We start from the raw sequence: 11,891 nt of genomic DNA, 5'->3' as shown, positions 1-11,891 counted from the left end.
GATGAACAGAAGGCCCAGTTACCATGACCTTAGTTCACCAAGCTATAATCAAATCACCCTTGTGGCCGTGTGGGCATTTCGAAGAACATTTCCTAAAGCTGCCACAGATACTGGTAAACAAGCAAGGGATAAAAATGAGCACCATTGACCTTGACTTATAAACCATCAATATCAAACCAGTTCATCTTTCAACCAGAGTGGTTTTTGGAGTTTGGAGGAAATCCCTCAAAAGATTTTGGGATATCATGCTTATAAGTAAGGGATGAACATGTGGCCTACTCACTTTGGTCTTGGACCTCGAAGATCTTGCCATTTCATTACTGAGTGAGAATGGACACTTAAGCAAAGTTTGAGGAAAATCCCTCAAAACATTTTAGAGATATTGCCTTTATGTGCAAGGGATGAACATGAGGCCCACTGACCTTTACCACTGGTCTGTGAACTCTAAAATTCACTAGCTTCATCCTCTGTTTGAGTGGTTATTTGTACTAAATTTAAAGAAAGTCTCTCAGAGCTTAAGATCATTTGTTAACATGCTTGGCATGAACATGAGGCCCATCGTTTTTGATCCAAAACCCCAAAAATGTAACGAGTGTATCCTCAAATGAGAATGGAAATTTGTGGAAAGTTCGGAGAAAATCTCTCAAATCCTTTGAGATATTGCTCTCGCATGCAAGGGATGACCATGACAAGAAACAAAGAAACAAGAAAATCTCTCATAGCATTCTTGAGCTATTGTGTTCACTAGAAGGGTTTAGACTGACAGACTTGGTTTGTCATCTTACAGGCCAGTTTTTGGCTTTAAATAGCCCAGTGTAGCTAGAGATTGTTAGTTAATTTTATCAGGGCACATGAAGACAACATGGAACGATGTTACAAAAACAAGGGCTCTTATTAGTCATGGAGTAAATCTAGCAGGGTTACGCATATTGTCTTTTTAATTTCTCCAGTGATATTGAACCGACATCTTCATTAAATTTAATGGAATCAGATATGAAGAATAAGCCCATCTTGTTTCTCCTGCCAGGTAACCTCCTGACATTAATATGTGCTCCAGATATTCTATCAGCAGACAATTACACAGACTAATGAAGAATTACACAAAGCCCTAGTAGCTGTTCCTGTGGATCGCCGGTAGGTACAGGGTTTTTAAAAAATAAGATCAACTGATATTAGAGGCCTAATCACAGTCGCAGCGAGTCGCTTGAGTTCCTGTTGAGGTTTCTGGCCCATGTGGAGCCAGAATGATGAAAGCTGGCTGGACTGCAGTTGTCAAAGCTGGTTTGCATCAATGTGTTTACAGCATCCCCGGATCAATGCGGTCTAATTATGATTCCAGAGCATCCACGGCCAAGAATAATAGGGGGAGATTATTTAGGTGACAAAGGCAGAATAACAGAAAGACAGAACATCAGAAAGTTTAAAGAACATTTATGGTGCAAATTTCCTTCCCTGGCAGAGGATGCTGTGCTATATAGAGTCTCAGTATTAGCTAATCCCATTCATACACATTCACGCACCACTGATGCAACAATGGGAGCAAATTGGGGTTAAGTGTCTAGCCCAAGGATACATCGACATGTGACTGCAAGAGCTTGGGATCAAAACCCAGACCTTCCTGTTGAGAGACAACTGTTTGTCATTGATCCACAGCTGACTGATTTTTTATTCAAAGGGGGGTTGCAAATAGACAGATAGGTACAATCAAAGTGTTGAAATAAAATGATGAAACTTCAAATGCCTGTAGCCTTCCAAAAACAGTCTGAACTGAAGGCATTTGTAGCCTGAAATAACAGACTCAAAAGATAAACCATGTCCATTTATCACTCTTAAATGATGGCAGACCAATCATGTGTTCACTTGTAAGTATGGCGAGTGTCGTGGTTCAGATCTGCTGAGTCTGCATGCTCAGAGATAAACTTCAGCTGCAAAGTCATTTGTATGCATGAGCTCCGGTCCTGTCACTGCGTAATAAGTGCCTGTAGCAAACAGCAGAGTAATGGCTCCTATTCCCTATTCAAAATAAATCATGTGTGGAGTTTTCCAGAATGTTAAAAACTGTAAATTTTCGACAGCATACATTAAAGCTGAGACTGGTGTCAGAAAATGTAAAATGGTAGAGCTCCCTGATCTTCACTGCTGCCAGTTAGCAAGAAATATTTGCATTGTGATTCTATTTCTGCATATAATTAATGTTGACAATTGCAAATTAAAGTGTTGTTTTAGTTAGAGAACACAAAATTGAGTAGAAATGTGCCTAGAGATGGTGGCACAGCTTGGAAATGGCTCCCATACATCAAAGAGCAAATGTATGTTCAGCCACTGCTAGTTAGAAATTGTGGGTTGTAGATGCTAGAAGCCCATAAAATGGAATTCCGTATAGGTCCATGGAGAGAAGATGCATGCCCTCTTTAGCTCACTACTATGGACTTCTTTCAGTTGACATTTCCAAGAAGGTAGCACGTGATAAACTGGCTGAAGGCTGAAAGATGAAATCATGAAAAACATTTAAGAAACAAACATTTAAGAATCATCCTATTTACTTAAACTTTAATGTGTTCTAGAGACTAAAGTATGTGTTTGTGTTCATCCTTGACAGGTTACAACATGACCTACAATCACAAGGTGACATATTATAAGGGTCTTGAATATTGACAGTTTTGTCAGAGCAATTTTGTCTTTGGCTATTTTTTTGTTTTGCTTAAATTTTTGCATAAAAATTACCAGGGACTGGGCGAGCTTGAAAGATAGATCTTGCTCTGCAATGAACGTGCCCACGCATATTTTCGAGTCACACACATGGTCAGTTATTGATGCCGGTACATCAGCTGTGGTTGTTGCTCCCGGTAACCGCGTTGTGTGTGGGAGAGCGCGAACAGCTGCTCTGTGAGCGGGGTCTGACTCATGATGTGGTAGCACTTTTTTTTTCCCTAGCTGAATATACTAGCTCTCTCAAGCACAAAGTGCAGAAGTAAGCACCTGCTTCTCTTAACTTCTTACACCAGCTACTAAAAGGCTTACCGTCTTTTCATATCTCTTCTATCCACGCCCAGTGCCATTTATCTTTTAATCCTTTATCAACTAGTAAGGTATCTTCCTCAGGATTCATGAATTTACTCTCCTACTACTCTCTTTCGACATGACGTCTCTACTCATGCATCTATGCAGCACATTGCCACACATTTTTCCATGACCCGCCCCATTCTACTTCTGATTGGCTAATAATGCTAGTTTAAGAGCAGGAGAGTTGTGCTCCTCTCATATCATTGGCAGACGAAATCATAAACTCGAGAGTGGTGGTGATGATATGAAGACGTTTTTGTTTTTGTTTTTTTTAAATATAAGACATTTTTACTGCGCAGCCAAACACCGCACACTGGAAATCCGGCACGGTGCCAGAATACTTTAAGCCCTGGAAGAAGGTTCTTTGGTCTGATGAGACCAAAATGGTGCCACAAACACACCGTCCCCACTGTGAAGCACAGTGGTGGCAGCATCATGCTTTGGGGATGCTTCTCAGCAGCCGGCCTTGGAAGGCTTATAAAGGTCAAGAAAAAAGAATGCAACAAAATCATTAAAAGGGTGAATCATTATCATTAAAAGGCTTCAGTCCAAGTGGGTGAACAGTTTTTATGGATGCTGTATACATGCGAGAGTAAATCGATTATGGCGCAAGACATTAGCATGGATGCTGCTAAAGCGCCAGTAATTTTAGAACTTGACGACATTTCTTTGTTAAAAGAAGAACAAAGAACAGCAGTGAGTTGTTTTCTTTTCAAAAACGACAAAAGTCGTGTACTGACATGTCTACAGTCGCCATGGTTCGTGTTATGCAGTTCTCTATGGAGTTTACTCCTCAGTAGCGGCTACATCATGTGTTTTGTTGCTCTGATTGGCCAGTAAAAATGTGACTGACAGAACATTCATCCAATCACCCTCCGAGTTTTTTTTCAAAGGCTCTGCCCTTTCCCAAATGCTATCTATGAGTGGTTTACCAGATGGACGTGTGAAACAAATCCATCTGGCATGCCAGGTTAGTGATCTAGGTGTGATTTCCCAACTTCAAGAAATTCAACTTTATTCAGTCAGACTATTTTTACATGTATTTTAGAGGTACAGTTTTAGTTGGACCAACATTCTAAATGAACTTATTCTACCTTCGAATCAACACACTTTCTAAGTTATCTGCTAGCAATAGGAATGTTAGCATATTTATTATGCGCTTGCTAGCAAGCTGACATTAGCATGTAATCAAATGACAATTAAAAAAAAACACCCACACAAAGTAACTCTACTTGGTAATGAAGTAAAAAAGTTGGAAAATATGGCTTACATTGTATACTAACACCAACTCTCAAGATTTTCAACGACACAGTCACATAACAAAAGTAGCAATTCTGTTGACTAGCATCCTCTACTGTACACTAGCAAGAGCATTAAGTGATAAATTCAACCCATTTTCATTTTGGATTCATACTTAATAAAATGGTGAATTATTATTCTTTTTAAATTCAGTTTATCTTTGTTAAGAGTAAAGCTGCAGTTTAAGAAGCTCTGTCTTTCAGGCCTCCTTGTAAACCACCTTTAATTCACAGCACGTTGTCGTGGTCTGTGGATCAATACAGAGGTTATTACAAAGAAAAGAACACCCAGAGGCTATTGGCATGCATAGATAGAGGACTAATATGATCAACACTTTTATCCAGTAATGCAGCGGGACAGTGCATGCTGCATAAACATCCACAGGTTGAAGACAAGTGTTGGGGAAGTTCACATCAGAGAGCATGGCCGTGTTAATGAGTGAGAAAAGAGTGAAAAGACCAAAGGTGACGAGGGAGGCAGAGGAAGAGGAAGATAAATGACTGCAAAGAGAGAGGAAAAAATGTAAAGATGTGAGCTGGGAGGTGAAATGAAAGATAGGGAGATAAGAATGAGAAAAGTTGATATGTCGCAGGGGGCTAGGGGAAGATAAGCGGGGTAGGAGATGAAAAGATGCATAGAAATTGGGAGAAAATGACTGCAAGATACTGAGGAACATTGTGCCATAGGTGGAGACGGAGAGGAAATGTAGAAAAGAGTGAAAGAACAGATTAAAAAAAGTGACAGAGGGCATTGAAATGTCTTCATTTACAGTTAGCCTGAGAGATGAAAACAGTAGATTTTTATTCATCATTGCAGAATGAACAATCTCTCACTCGTGATCAGCTGCCTCATTCTGCTCTCTTTCAATTACATCTGTTTTATTTTCACAACTTTCTTGAATCTTTGTGACCTTATTTTGTGCAAAGTCATTGTCCTCCATCTGTCCCACAATGATTTACGTCAAGACACAGTAACCGTAAAAGCCTCTAGAGAAGCAATCAAGCATTTCCTGCTGAGATGGATTCACTGTTGCTCATTTTGATCAAATAGATGACCACACAATGAGGTCAGATGTTTTCCTCATTTCCTAAGTCTTTGCTATGTCTAAGAGTGTTTGCTGAGCTCAGCTAACAATCAAAAGCTTCATTAAACATGGATGAAGATTTACAGAGCAGAGAGTACAACACAGATGGATTTGTTATCCTGCTGCAAATCATTTACTAATAAATGATCAGTGAGAAATGGCTCTGATATAATGTATAAATGTATTAATCTTATTCTGATTTGTGAATTGGACCAAATGGTTTGAAAAACCTGCAATACTGCAAATATAAACTTTGGCTTAGGTAGTACTAAGGAGTTGGTGGAAGGGCCTTCTTAAAAAAGCGGCATACGAATTAGAAAATACTGACCTAGAGCAATAGTTTAAGCGTTTAATGTACTAGGTCATTAAAGTTGACTTACACCTCCCTCAGTTTTATCCATAAGGTCTTTTTAAACAGCCCAGTACGATTAATATTGTCCTTTACTGAAGGAAATATCTACAAGGAATCGTTCACCACTCTCACGTTTCCTATTAGTTCCCAAACATTTAGTAGAAATGTACACCAGACATGACGACAACATTTTTTCAGCTCCTGACAAACATGCTGTCCAAAGAGCAGCTTCATGATATTAAAAAAGAATAACAACAAGCCTATCTGGTCTCAAATCTTCTATAGTTCCCTACCAGCTTAACCAATACTGAGAGGTTTCTGACCACTGCCTATCAGAGGGAATTATTCGTACGTGACTTTTATACTGTAGAAACAGGAGCTCGGGAGAGAGGACCCAGGCAGTTACGTGATACTAGAGCTAATGAAATATTAAAACACAACTATGAGCATAATCTACTCCACATTTCCTCTATCTGTATTTTGGTATACCATTGACATTTTCCTCTGTCAGCCCCAAAACTAACCAAATGTACTCATTAAGTACAGACTAATAATTTGCTGTTGAGACTTATGGAGCAGGGTGCACAATAGTTCTGTCCCAATTCAGGGGTAGTGTCTTTTGGTCCACAGCCTTTGTAGGGGGCATAAAATACTCAAGACTGAACTGTAATGTGACTGTAGCTATGTTTACATGGACCAGCTGTTATTGGAATAAATGCTTTATCTGAATAAAAATGCCTTATATAAACACATCATTCTGAATAAAATCCTCAAATTCAGCTCATTCGGAAAGAAATTTTTTCTGATTGTAGGTCGGATCAGCTTCCATGAAAACACTTAATCTGATCATCTCTCTTGGGGGATTTTTGTCTTACTGCGCATGTCTGTCCCACAGACAGAACAGACAGAAACATGGCGGGATTAAAACAAAACTAATCTGTTGTCGAGAAACTTGAAACTATAAAAGAGCTCAGTATTGTTGATCAGATAGTATAAGGCATGAACTAGAACAATCCACTATTGCGAGCGGGAGTTAAAACAAATGAGCGGGTGCCCGCGGTTTATGCACAACAAAGGTGAAGAAGGATTTCTTCTTCTACAGCAAATTTTCGTTAGATTTGACTGGTGGGATGACGCTGTGCAGGTCAGAGCAGTTTTATTCAGGTCAAATATATGATGAATGAACATGCATATCTGAATCGGATTGCATCTTTTGCATCCGTGTGAAGAGAGAAGTTTAAATATCCGATCAAATTCAATCAGATTGTAAAAAAAATGCTCACGTAACTGCAGCTATGTGATCCAAATAGGATTTCTTGTTTGCGTCACTATGTGACCACCCTTAACTCTGTTAAGCTATTGCATCGCAGTCCCCACAGCTGCGCTACAATAAAGATAATCTAAAGATTCAGTGCTTCTATTTGATTGTGTTAAAACCATTTACTTACATTTTAAGTACCTAGCCATGCAGTCTCCATTTGCTAACATTTGTGATACCACATAGGCTGTTCTAAAGAGCTCAGTGACTTCAAGTGTGACTGTGATGGATGCAACCTTTGCAATAAGATAGTCCATGAAATTTTAACCCTGCTGGAAATTCCACAGTCAACTGTAAGTGATGTTATTTGAAAGTTGAAGCATTTAGGAACAACAGCAACTCCGCCACAAAGCAGAAGACCACGTAAAATCATAGAGCAGGGTCAACGACAGCTAAGGGGCATGGTGCTCTGCTGATTCCATTGCTGAAGAGTTCCAGTTCCAGTATAACGGATTTGTACTGTCCTACATTTTTGGCATTCTTGCTCTGAGGTACCAAACATACTTATTCAACCCTTACAAGTGGAGTTAGACTCACTGCAGTTCACTGATTGGTTAAAAGAAACTTCACTTGCCATGCAACAATGGTGATAATGGACAAACACTAAACATACCGTGTTATGAAGCCCCTTGGATTTCAAAAGTGATCCGTTTTTGCCTAATATGAGGTTGTCCTTTTCATCCCAGTTCCCATGTATCATCTCCAGAACTTTCTTGTTTTTCTTAGTTGAATTTTTCCTTTCAGCCTGCAGCTCACTGACACCATGCCCTCCATAGGATTCAGCACCTGAATTGGGACACACCTAAAACACAATGCAGGAAACACACAAGGTCATTTTTGTTATGTGTAGAACTGGAACCTCAGTTGAATTACCGCCAAATGCTTTGAAGCTGTTTCCTCAATCAGACTTGTTGTCCTCTGAAGATATCTTTGTACTAAAGCGATGGAATCTTTTGAAGAATTTTCTAAGGAGAAGCAAACTGTGTTTTTATTAAAAAATATGAAAACTCTGAGCATAATACAAAGATTTCCAGAGCCCTGTTTTGACATACATTTCCTGCCTAGGGCTGTTACTTCCTCCTTTTCCATTTCCGTGCATTCATCAGAGTTGGACGTTTGGTCACAACAAACTAAAGGAAGATGGCAAGTTGTATCTTAAATGTCTGAATCAGTGAAAAGAAAGACTGAAGCAAACCAACAAAAGATTCCACCAGGGTTTAGAGTCAAGATGAGCTCCATCTCCTTAAATACTCTTACCCCTCATTAAGTTTATTGCAGTGCATGGAAACATATAGATTTGACTTTGCCTAACCACAGCCAATTATGGATCTTCCTCCACTCTATTCCTGAAATATCCCTATAGTTGTCTAGCAAGCCCATTTTTCAAATCTTCATTAAGTCCTTAGCTGAGCTGGCATCATTCCCGTTTCTTTCTCTCAGCCTTTTATGAGAAACAATGAGGAAAGGGAATTCAACTGGGGAAGATCCCAGCTCATTAGCAAAGTGAACTAATGATGCAGCCGCATTATCACAATGTAATATCTGAGCATACTCAGCTTAAGGACTGATTTCACAAGTGGTTTACAAAGTGAAAATGTTGTACACGGATAAACCTGATCTCTAATTTACCAACCCCGTTCCAAAACAGTTGTGGCGTTCATAAAATGTGAATAAAAACAAACCACAGTGGTTTGCAAATCCATTTCAACTTATATTCAATTGAAGATGGCAAGACTGTATAATGTTAAAACTGCTTAATTTTATTGTTTTAGGAATATATACTCATTGTGACTTTTCGTAGAGGTGGTTCCAAGGGGATATGGTTGTGAAATACTGTTCTAAAGGATATAGCACACACAGTGTGAAGATGTAAACAGAAGTCCAATGTTTAATGTTGCACATAGAGTCTGTATGAACAGGCATTATTCTGTCTGCTGGTCCAGGGTTCAGTGAGAGTCTGTGTGGAGAGGGCCAGAGTACTGCCCATTAGACTGATAGCAGAGGAGGAAAAGAAACTTTTATTGTGGCGTGAGGTTTGGACCAGGAGAGGGCCTCAAAATGTCCGTTTCCAGTGTGACAGGGGTTGACTGTTTTACCCGCATGCCTCAGAGTCCTGGAGGGTTATAGGTTATTGGGAGATGGAAGACAGCAGCCAATCACCTTTTCTGCACAGCGTATATGCTGCAGCTTGTTTCTGTCCCTCACCATGGCTACAGTGCACCAGACTGTGATTGATGACATGAGGATGGACTTGATGTTGGACGTGTAGAAGTTCACCCTTAACTTCTTAATGAGGGAGCTCCCAGGTGAGGTCCTGGGTGATGAGGGTCCCCAGAATGGCAGAAAGAATCCACAGTGGAAACTGGAGAGTCACAGGGGGTTATGGGGGAGGGGTGTGGGTGGCAGTGTCCTTCCTAAAGTCTACAACCATCTTCACTTCCTTCAGAGCATTAATCTCTAAGTTGTTCTGACCACAGATGGTCCACAGATGGTCCAACTCCCAGCTGTAGGTGGACTCATCCCCACCAGAGATAAGTTGAACTTCAGGGGCTTGAGGGACTGGTGACTGGAGGTGCAGCTGTTGGTGTACAGGCAGAGGGTGCTAGGGTCCTGGCATAGGTTCCTGCTAAGTCCAGGTGCTGAAGGATGAAGAGGAGGAACAGGTTGCTTGTCAGCGACAGACCCGTAGGTGACAGTCAACAAGATCATCCGTGATCCAGATTGTTTTAACGCAAAGTTCGAGCATCTGTGATGTCGTTAAGGCGTATTAGTGCCCATGGCACGGGTAATTTGCACATCTGTGAAAACACCATTGATACTGAGAGGTGCATACAGACAACATGTTCTTCAGGGACATCCCTGCTTATTTCAGTAAGATAACATTCTACATAAGTTGCAACAGCATGGCTTCACAGTAAAAGAGTGTGGATGCAAAACTGGATCTGTCTCCCGATGAAAATACGTCACATTATGAGGCACAAAATACATCAATGGAAACCACATGTGCAACTGAAATTCACATAAAGCTAGAACAGGAGTGGATTCCCTTTTCAAAACGTCAATAATCAGTGCCTAACCCATACCCATCCATCCCAGCTTTTTTGGAATATGTTGCTGGCATCAAATTTAGGGTGTGGGTATATTAAAAAGCATCACGTTAATCAGATTGAACATTAATTATCTTGTCCATGTGCTGTAATCAGTCGAGTATTGGTTGAAACATGTGCAGATTTCCTGTATTGTTTTTTTCCCACATTTTTTAAATCCCAACATTTTTAATTGCGGTTTGTACTTTTCCTCATCATCTGTTGGAGAAACAGTTGAAAACAGTGTCAGTAAGGTCTGTTATTTTGCAGTGAATGTTGGGGTTTTCCATGGCTGCTTCCTGTCATAAGTGGTTATGTAAAGAGTGATGCAGATTTGCTACAATTATCAATCCTGGAAGTGTTGCACCATAAATGTTCTCTTTACACCCCCAGGCAACCTGCAGCTTCTAATTTAAGAGCAATCAAAAAGAAGGCGGGACCGAACATATCCACACTGCTGTCGTCTCTCAACTGACAGCGGACTTTCCAAACGTCAATTTTTCAAACAGAAACAGTAGATTTTTAGATACATGATGACCTGTTGAACCCAATAGTGATCTTTGAACTTTCAAGGCAGTGCTCATGTGGGAACAAGTTGTTTTGTGTTATTGGGGGAGGAGTGGAGAAAGGGAGGGAGGCAGAGTGGTGGGAGGCGACTGGGCGGAACTGTTTGTTAATTGAATGCCGCTTTGGATTACACAGATGACTGAACTTGGGGCGATGATAGAAGCAGCTCACACATATCCTGTGACATCACACACAAGGTACCCCACTGACTAATTTCTGTTAAAGCAGGAAGTGTAAGTTAACATCACTGACCAGAAGGATTCACAGTAAACATCTGGTGATATTTGATAGCTGGATGTAAAGCTATTTAAAAGAGCTAGTGAGTCACTTTCTTTAGGAATAGAGAGAACACACAGCAGGATATTTAGCATACAAAACCTTTAATGGCAGTTTTACAGATTGTCACCATTGTCTGAGATAGGTATAAAACACATAATAGAAAAGTAGATTTATTATTCAAAATGGATAAAAAAAAATGGTTCTGGTTTTATAAAATGTGGATCTATTTGTAAAAAGGATGCATTTATGAAAAAAATCTTGCAGTCCAAAAGATTTTTTTGTCAATGATAGTAAATTCACATTTAAACAATGTAAAAAAAATAATAAAACAAAATTTAGTGCTTTGGAGTGCGATTATAAGGTGAAAGACAGTTAAATTTACATTTCAAAATAAATGTGCTAAAATGTTCCCAAACATGTCCTTACATGCAGTAAAGGGTCTATAAAAAGTATTCCCCCTACACAGAAATGATTTTAAGACAACAAGGGGAATGTTCTGGAGTGGCTGAGTCCAAGCCCAGATCTTAATCCAACAGAGGACTTGTGGCTGGACTGAAAAAGGGCTGTTCATACCTGATCCCTGTGCAACCTTGAGCAGTTTTGCAAAGATGAATGGAGTAAAAAAAGCCAAATTGTACTGATCATATCTGATTTATAAAACCAGTAAAAGGGTAAAACATCCAAGGTCTAAATACTTTTCATAGGAACTGTACATCCATGTTGATGTCTTTAGGGAGAACTTTTTTTAACGTATGAAAGCATAATTTCAGTTGTTAGGGAGTATAACTATATGAGTAAAATAATTGAACAAGTGGTTATGATGAAAACTAAACACCTCACAAC

Source organism: Cheilinus undulatus, linkage group 23 (genome assembly GCF_018320785.1).
Source record: "Cheilinus undulatus linkage group 23, ASM1832078v1, whole genome shotgun sequence".
Taxonomy (NCBI): domain Eukaryota; kingdom Metazoa; phylum Chordata; class Actinopteri; order Labriformes; family Labridae; genus Cheilinus; species Cheilinus undulatus.
This window is presented reverse-complemented; position numbering follows the sequence as displayed.